Source organism: Pteropus medius, unplaced genomic scaffold (genome assembly GCF_902729225.1).
Source record: "Pteropus medius unplaced genomic scaffold, Ma_sr-lr_union100, whole genome shotgun sequence".
Lineage (NCBI taxonomy): Eukaryota > Metazoa > Chordata > Mammalia > Chiroptera > Pteropodidae > Pteropus > Pteropus medius.
Genome location: NW_024354500.1, coordinates 30,067,871 through 30,077,704, shown reverse-complemented (window position 1 = coordinate 30,077,704; position 9,834 = coordinate 30,067,871). Strand labels below are relative to the sequence as shown.

Below are 9,834 nucleotides of genomic sequence, written 5' to 3'. Positions count from 1 at the left end.
GAATCATTAAAGTTTTGCCTTTTGACTTAAAGGGATTTCCATGAAGTAATATTAAATGGAGAAACATGCATCAAAAAAAAAAAAAAAAAAAAGAAGAAGAGAAATAATTCTAGAGAGTGATCTCCACAAGAGAAAAAGAGGGGAAGCATAGTGAATATCAGCTTTCTAAGTAAAAAAAAACAAACAAACAAAACAAAACAAAAAAAAAACCCAATATTTTCAAATGCCCCAAGGAAGAAGAGAGCCTGATGAAACATTCACAAAAGGAGGTTGATGGAGCTAGAGCTCCAAAAATGGGGGCAGGGAGTATGGCACAAGGAGAGGAGCAAAGGCTGGGTGAAGGAGAGAAGTAGACAGGTCAGACTATGCAAGAATAAGCCACGTTAAGGACTTTGTTGTTATCATTCTGTAAATAATTTTTACTTTCGAACTGTTCTTTCATCACTTAGTGGTTGCATGCCATCACTGGGCTGGTTCTATGGAGTATCGAGTATACATTAGAATCTGACACTATACCTGGTACAAAGGAATTATTCGATAAATCCTAGCTTTCTACTTCACTCACTTCTCTCCTGCATCCTACTTCTTCTATGAAAGGGTATAATCTGGTTCTGTGGTTCTCAACTCTCAGACTTAATACCCCTCTATGTTTTTCAACACATAAGGTTAAGAAGGTTAATAGCCTCTTATTATAGCAAAACAAAATAAAATTTATTGATAAAATAACTTAACTCATATATATTTTTTAAAAGTAATGTTAAGCCAAATTGTAATGTAAATTTATAAAAATACTATTTTTTTTAGTATATAAGTATTCACAGAAAACATGAAGTCATCAGATGTTTGATTTACAGCTGAGGGAGACTGATAAGTTTTATTGGTAACTCTGATGCAGGTCTGTTAGTGCTGGGAGTTACAAAATAAAGAATAATTCTTAACAAATATCTAAATGGAGCAAAATATATTGTAATTGGATTCCTGGAATTTGGTGTATATTAAAATTGTACAAAAATTTCTTGTATTTGTATATAAAACAGAGAGAAGTTCTAGTCTTTGGCAATTATTAATAAATTTTTCATGATATCTAGCAGGAGCTGTGTTATTTGTACAAGACATAAGGTAATTTTCTGTTGTGCAGGATGCATTATAGGACATATGTCATTTCAGATCCTTGCCCACAAAATTCCAGTAGAGATTGAGAAATGTCTCAATTATTGTAATATTTTTCAAATGTCTCCTATGGACTGGTATGCCTTCCACTGAGAACCACTAATCTGATTTGAAGATAAGGCATTGGGAAGGTTGAATTATACCAGCGGACTCCAATAACAGCCTAGAAAAATAAAAGAGATGTTATAAGGTCACATATTTTTGGCAGAGAAGTAATAAAGGGATTAAGGCTTATGCATTTTAAGGAGCCCACATTAGTCAAAGCTAAAATTATACAATGTAGGAATAGAGATGGATCTTGAGTGATGGTTATCCTGCAAAGAGGCAGAAAGGGGAAAGAGGATTTGTTCAGAGGATTTCCAGCCTATAGTACTGGAAATCCTCTGAACAGAGGTGAGCAAAGGCATGAAGTGCAAATAGACATGATATGACTGGGAGACAGTGATTCAGAATTGCAGATATCTGAATATTAGACCTTCCAGAAAAGGCAGTTAAAGTTGGACTTGCACTGATACTTTCTTCTTCCCATCCTCCCTCCTCCCTCATTATCTCTCTTTTCTTTTAATTACAAAAGTACCACTCATACCTCACACTTCTGCTGACCTCTGTGAAATCCAGTCCAGGTAATGACGGATGCTGAGAATACCTAGAATGATCACTATGGATGTATTTCTACCTAACTTAAACAACTTGCAATCACAATGGATGTCTGTAATTGTGTTAATAATGTTATATACTGCCATGATAAAATACCTCTGAAGATGGCTATTCATGTTCATCCAAAAAATGATAAATACCTAATGACTTTTCAGAAGTTCGGTATTTTAAAAGATATTTAACTGGGCAATTTTCATGTCTTAGCAAATACTAGTAACAAAAGACATGGATATATTTAAATATAATTACATTAATCAGTACTTTATATCAAACATCTTTTATTAGCATCATTTCACATTCTGTCCCTCCTTCTTATTGCATGAGTATGCATTTTACCAATAATATTGGTAAGATTTTAAAGTTATTTTATTATCAAAAATGTTTTCATGTGTTTGATGAGTAGAGAAAAAGAGGAAATGCATTCACAAGAAAGTTCTAAGGAGTTTAGTTACTTAAAAATAAAGGACCATGGTTTTCTGTTGTTTTATCATTTTATTTCTTTAATTCATTTCCTAAAATAATTTGTTACAATTATCTAATCTTTTACAAATACTTATGGATTAAAAAAAATAATTACATGTTACTACACCATAATTTTGACAGAATGTAAGAAGTACAAAGTATAATAATGTTTCCCATCCTTCTAAAGGAATTTAGTGATGGAGGGAAAAAAAACAGAAAACGATCATTAATCTACAGATCTATCTAATTTGACTTAATTACATTTGTTTCCACACCTCTTTTCACAAATACTCATAATATATTTTTGGACTTTAAACTGTATTTAAGTTTTTCCATCTTTATGTACATGAACACACACACAGACAGACAAGTCAAAGGTTAGATAAAAGATTCCTAGTTATCTCTGCTGTGCTTTAGGAATCTTTCTTCCCTCTGCTCCAACTAGTGCCCGGCACTATGCCTTTCCTGCAAAAAAAAACCTCTCAATAACTATGTGTTGAATTAATGACATTTGCATAATACTTTATGTAACAATTTAAATGAGGTAGATAAATGAAAAGATTATGAAGTTCATTTCAATAATTATCATAGCAGTCTTACATGAAATGTCATAAGACTATTAAACTGATGTGATGGTCCATCCTGTAGTGGGTTTTACCAACACTAACATGAATTTTGCTTCTTAACTTCCACCCTATATCAATGGCTTTATCTGCCTGGAAGCCATTGCCTTGAAGTGTATTAAAATGAATATTTCAAAGCTCTTGAAGGGACTCTGAGCTTAGTCTACAAATAATGACTGAGACCTGATAACCTGATGAAATAGCTTCTTATCATATTTTAAAGAATTTTTGAAGGAACACATTTGTAAAAAGCAATATAAACAATTAGGGGAAAAAAGTCACCAGAATAAAATTTTCTTGTTCCCCAATAAACTATAGTTGCTTCATCTCGTCTATGATTTATGTACCTTTTATTTTTATCTGTATTTTTATGCATCTGTGTATTACCCTGTAGTTTTCTATTTCATATATATTTTGTCTTTTCAATTAAATTATAAGTACTTTTAAAGCAAGAAAAAATACGTGATACTACTTTTGAATCCTCTCGTGTACTTGAACACAATATAGGAGGTAAATCGAGATATGTTGAATATAATTTAATATATCCACTATTTTGTTCTTGGACATAGGATTAAATTTTGGATAAATTTTGTAAAAATTCAGTGAAGATTGGCTTGCTGTTTCATCAGTAAATATTGTCTTGGGAGCCTCTTAATCATGGGTACAATTTTCTCACTCATCTATTTATGTTTTAAGTATTATTTGTAAAATTCTAATTTTAGTTTCTGTTTTTAATATAAGCTATCCGCTTAAAAAAATTCAAGTTGAGAATTTATTAGGCTCAGATTTCATATAGAAAGACAGTTTTATGTCTCCTTGCCCACACGGTCTGGACCGTGTCCCTTATCCACTATTCTTTCTATTCTCTGCTATTTCCTCTCTGCAGTTTTTCTCTACCTATATAAAGAGGTCCCTAACATCTTAAAAATAACCTGTCACATGACCCTGTTCCTGCTTTTTCCTACTTTTCACATACTTGGCTGTTTCACTCTTTCCTTCCCTCTATGGATAATTTTTGGTGGGTCAAAACAGTTATTTCTTATTTCTTTCATTTAACTTCTACATCCAATCTGACCCCAAATCGTATTGGTTTCAATCTCATTGGCTCTCAAATTGGTCTCCTCCTTTCCATTTTCACTACTCTCACCCTTGTCACCATTTTCATACCACAAGGGAGCCTCACTCCTCTTCCTGACTAGAATTTATACTGAAGGTCACCAATCGTTAGATGAGTTTTTATATCACCATTAGTAGACATAAGTAAATGTTCTTTAGCTTGCGATCATGTCTGTTCACAAACTGACCTCAAGTATAATATTATACTTAACACTTACTGTGGTCATAACATATATCAGCTGCTGTGATAAGGGTTTTACATAAGCTATTTCTAATTCATGAGTCTAATAACAATCCTAGATAGTAGATAATACTGACCTCATTCTGTAGGTGAGAAAATGACTCTCAATCTTTATTTCTAAACTTATCTTGCAACACAGCTATGCCCATGGCCAAATTGATTTGTATGATCCCGCGACTTTCTCACATTCTGCCTTTACTCTGCTCTTTGAGCATCTAGTCATACATATGTCAGTTTCAGTCTCCTGTAAAGTCTTCTCATCAGTCAGGACCCAATTCAAATTCCAACATTTCTGTGAAGTTATGTGAAGATTCCCTAATGATCTAAGCAGTTGATCATTTCTTCCTCTTACTTCTCAAAGGATTTAAGTACTTACCACTTAAAGTTCCTTATGCTGCCTTGTACTGTTAGCTCCTTTTTTTGTGTGCATGTGTCCTCTCTTCTCACCTAGCTTGTAGGCTCCTTAAGGAGTAAGGTCAATTTTATACATTCTCCTATTCTACTAAGGATAGAAAGCCCTTAGCATAGTGCCTTTATTGAATTTCCCCTCTTCGTTTACATTTCCCTCTCATTTATTTGCTTTAAATAATTAACACCCTAGTAGATATCTTTGTGATTTCATTTGATTTATATATTGTAATACAATTGGACTTCCTATGGGCCCATTTTAATTTATTGAGTCTGAATATTCTCGCTTTTTAAAAAATAAAATTAGTGTATGTTAATGAATGTGGTCTTAAAATGCTCATAAGTATTCCTACTTTAAGAAATTCCAGAATTATTTCTGAACACTGTAAAAGAATACCAGCAAATGAAGTACCACTCAGAGAACATGAATTGAGTGAGTTGGACAATTGCATGTCAAAAATGAAGACCAGAATTGCAAAAATAATAAAAGGTCAGACATGGAAACTTAGCAGGAACAGAAGAAAGTTAAATATGTAAATCAAGACAATTCTCCATATGCTGTTGAAAAGAAACTATAGATAAAGATGCCATAATGTGGAAGCTTAGCTTTATATTGTCCTGGAACTTGCTTTTACTTTCTGCCTTTGACCTATGCTCTATTTCTGCAATTAGAATATGTAAATTTTGTTCTCCAGTCTCCTCATCAGTCAAGACCTAACTCAAATCCCAACAGTTTACCATTTTCCCTGTGTTTTATTCAGAGCAAAATAGCCATAAAAGTCATTAAGGTCAATTCCATTTTATGATAATTTACATACCATGCCAAGAGCTTAAAATATGTCTGTTATTACCGTTTCATTCCTCCCCTAGTACTAGGCTGCATTTTTAACATTTGCTGCGAATGGCTATATCTTGAGGACGATACGGTTATACAATTATTAGAAATACTAATAACATATTTACTGAGATGTAGACAAGGAAACAATAAATGAACTTTATTAATTGTTGTAATTGTTTTATATTAAAACCAAATTATAAAGTCTCTAATTTCATAACATTTGCTCCATAGCATCCCACCTAGAGTGACCTGCTTATCACACAGGTATTTCTATTTAGAACAATATCTTGTCATTCCAGGACAGTCCAGTCCAAAGTCAGAACCAAATTTTGATGATAGTTAAAATTCTTCTTTCATATGAAAAGGTAAATGCACAAGCACTTATTCTTCCACCTTTCCACTTCCTGGTCTTTTCCAAGCTTGGACACACTCAGATGGTTCGATAGGGGTCTGCATTGCCGCCTGCTGATTGTAATCATTAAATGTGGGCTGAATCCGTGCCACTTTCTTGAGGGTGGTACAACCCGCGCTCTCACCCCACTGGCCCCCTCGGCCTTCTCTCTGCACATTCCGGAGCCAAGGAAGGGCGGGGAATGGGAGCATAGCACCGCTCCGCCAAGGTCCACCCTCTTTCCCAGGTGAGCGCCATCGTCCTCCCGGGCCTCTAGCTCGTCCAGGCCGAGATGTGGGGACTTGGAATTGTTGGGTAGTCTTGAGGGCGGGCAGGAAAGAAATCCTTTATACTTTGCCGGTAAAGGGTTGGATGTTTGAGTTCAGACAGGTTCCGAAGCACTTTCTGGCTGCACGGGGTTTGGTGCGACACGACTTTGGACTTGTTGCAACTGGTCCCCACACCCGCCCTCACTCAGCTCTGCACCTAGCCCGGGGGTGGGGTGGAGTGATGGTAGGGTGGGGGAGGCGCAGTGCGGGCGGGAATAAGCTTCCCTCCGCCGACCTGACGCTAGGCAGGTAACTCCTCTCCCCTCCCTCGCGCTCGCCGCTTCCTGGGCGGCAAACCTTCGGCGGCCGGCGCGGGTGCGCGTGGCTCCGAGCGCTCCTGGCGGTAAGCGGGGGTCTCAGCCGGAGGGAGACTGGCGGGCCCGGGATTGGGTGCGGCGGGGGCCTGGGACTGCGCTCACCTTGGGCCGGCCAGCTGAGGGGAGGGAAAGGGACCTCTTCCTGCGAGCGCGTCCGGGATCAGAAATTCACCAGGGGCAGAGTTTGGTTTCCTCTGCCTTGCCCACTTTTCTTTCATTATCGTGTACGTGAGAGTGAGTTGGGAAGTTTGAAAAGTTGGCTCAGATGTGGTGGGTTCGAGTTTTCCCAGGGACAGGCGCCGCCCACCGTGGACGCTGGATTTGTTTCTCTTTCTTAAAGGAGTCCGCGGAGGACCCGGGAGTGGAAGCGGTGGAAAGGCTGGGAAGAGACTTGTGGGAGGAAGTCAGAGGTGGGAGTGGAAGGGCATGTGTGTGCATGGGGGCGTGGGGTTTCAGAATTACAGGGAAAAAGTGGGGAGCTTAGGCTGCTGAGGGGCGCGGGTGTTCTTTAGATCTCCTGTGAGGAGCAAGACTGCGTGATAAAATCTCTATTTGTATCCTATTCCTCTTCTGCTTGCAGATTAGTGGAGACCTGTGATTTCAAACTTGCGTTGACCTGAGCCTAGGTCCGTGTCCTTGATTAGCTTGCCAGGTGATTCTGGTACATACTTTATCAGATTTTGAGAGCCACTGTTGTAGGTTGTGGTGGCCTTAAAAGGAGAGTGTGACTAGAGGAGATTGCTCCTGGAAAGATACTTGGACACTTTAGGCCTAGTCTTTGTGACTTGTTGGGAGAATTATAACCCATATAAGATGGCGAGGAGGCAGATAATGTGCGTGTTAGTTGTTTGAAATCATAGGTAAATAAAGAGACAATAGTGCTTTGTAGGGTGAGTCTGGAGGTTATGGGAAAAAAGGATAGCATACTGACTATGCATGGAGTGATGAGGTTATAGGGTCTCAGAGTGGAAGGGGAATTGAGAGCTAAGGAGGCCACAATACTAAGAAAAAGCCACGTTGGCCGCAAGCGGTCAAAGTTAAACTATGATATCCAACAGCGCATTTCCGATTTCCTCTTGCTAGATGTTTCGCCAAGTTACTGGCAGACACTTAACCTCTTTCCCTTTCTCATCCCCACCAAATGCAAGAGCCCCAGGGAAAATACATGACTGAGGCTGAATCAGTTTTGACAAGCAAAGGACAATGATGAAAGAGACTTAGGAAGACAAAGCTGGTCTTTTTGTTTTTTAAAAACAACTGAAGAGTGAGAATGGTATGAAACAGAATGAAGCGAGGTGGGGGTGTATATCTGTTTATTTTCTCTGTCTTCCTACAGTTCCCACAACGATAGAAGTCCCCACACCTTGCAGTTCCAAATTACACTCCCCCTTGCTTTTGGGCTTAGGACACACGTGGTGTGGGTACACACCTATTAAGGATGCTGACTGCACCCTACAGAGCCTGCCTGAGGGGCTGGGTGTAACCTGCCTTTATAGCTGGCACATTCTAGACCGCAGATGCCCGGAATTTATTGTGGGAAGCATCACCAATTGAACAGTTGCTGAAAGGGATTGCATAGATGCAGACAAACTACACCTCTGGTGCTGACTCAGTGATGTCTCTTGTGATTACTCTCTGGAAATTATTACTTTAACTGAGTAAACTCTTTTGGGATGGATTAATTAATTTTATTATTCTTTTATTATATCTCCTTCTTGGTACTATAGCCCCTTACAATTGAATATTTTCTTGACCATGACTTATCCTGCCACAATTTACCTACCTGTTTCCCATTACATTAAATTATACAATAACGAATTTCTAAGATGTAACATTGTATTTTAAATCTGAAGAATCTTGTGGTGAAAATATGACCCCAGAAAGCAGGCCTCTTTTTTAACATACATCTGGTTGGAGAAACCTTTTTCAAAAGGCTCCACTTAGCTTAATTAAATCAATTATTTGTAAAATTACTAGTTAGCCTTGTTTAGCTCGTTAGGTAAGTTTACATGTCTGTCTTTCTGTAACTTGCAAACTATGAGTGTTCCAGGGATGTTTCACAACTCAGAGACTGTTAAATACAATGTTACTGTTAATTCTGAAATGTACTTTTGTTCATTTGATTATTTCTAATATGGAAATGGAATGTAATTGAGAACTTTGTTGGTCAATTTATCATTTGAAAATAGATTAAATTTTATATGGATAACACCTAAGCTCCATCAAGAATTAAATCCAGTCTATGGCCATGCCCTGAACAAGCCCGATCCTGTCTGATCTCGGAAGCTAAGCAGGGTCGGGCCTGGTTAGTACTTGGATGGGAGACCAAGGAAGACCAGGTGCTGTAGGTGTAAATAAAAAATAAAAATAAGGGATTGTAAGCTGATAAGGTCCTTGCAATCTGTGAGGAGGTCAACCAAGGGATGCCTCACCTAAAAAAAAAAAAAATTAAATCCACCATTTCTTTGAGAAAATGTACTAGAGCCTTTAGGCAGTGCCTTTCTTATGGAGGTGTTTTCAGGTGTGTATCCCAGCCCACAAGGGTGGAGTAGGGTTCCCAGAGAGATTGGCACTGCCTGTTGTCGGAAACTGAGCACTGTGGACCACTGATACAGGAGCCGGGGAAATGACGGGCTCCAGAAGAAACAGTATATATGTGGAGTTGGAGTGGGAGCAAGTTGGCTCCAGGATTGAGAATGAGGGTTATTAAGGAGTCAGGAGACTAAATATATAAGGTAAGGGTGGGAGATCAGGGAGGCAAAATATGTTTTCAGCAGCTATGATGCTATGAGGAAGATGAGCCTGGATTGGAGAGATGATCCAAAGATAAGGGATATTCACCCATTGGGCATGTCTAGGTTGAGAAGTGCTTGAATCACATGATCATGAATGCTATGAGGAACCTTTTCCTCTGGGGACAGCTAATTACTACCCTGTTTGTATTTTGTTTTCACACAGTCCTTAGGAGTGTGGCCAGCTGTCCCCTAAAGGCATATAACATTTATCTTTTGAGCTATTTATCAAGTAATTTGTAGACTGCACCTATCTCTGAGGAAGGTAAAGTCGTAATGGTCAACCTCTTGACTACTGGCATAGAATCAGATGTAATCTCCATGTTTCTGTTAGTGGCCCATTTTAAAGACTTTATACAAAAACTAGTCATGCTATCTAAAGTTTCCAACTGTGCCCTAGTACTCTATCTACTCATTAAATAAAGACGTATTGACAGTTATGCACCAAGCAATGTGTTCCCTTCTGGGGTTGTGAAGGTAACGAAATGAT

General features: G+C 38.4%; 1 protein-coding gene and 1 pseudogene across 1 annotated transcript in view; both read left to right on the top strand.

Annotated features, from left to right (window-relative positions):
• Window positions 1-6,455: 6,455 nt before the first annotated feature.
• FAM83B (family with sequence similarity 83 member B) overlaps window positions 6,456-9,834 on the top strand; it is a 78,837-nt gene continuing 75,458 nt past the window's right edge. Inside the window, exon 1 of the mRNA XM_039853016.1 lies at window positions 6,456-6,578. The gene's annotated coding sequence lies outside the window, so the exon portion shown is untranslated. The remainder of the gene's footprint in view (window positions 6,579-9,834) is intronic.
• On the top strand, window positions 8,791-8,903 carry LOC120595239 (uncharacterized; annotated as a pseudogene).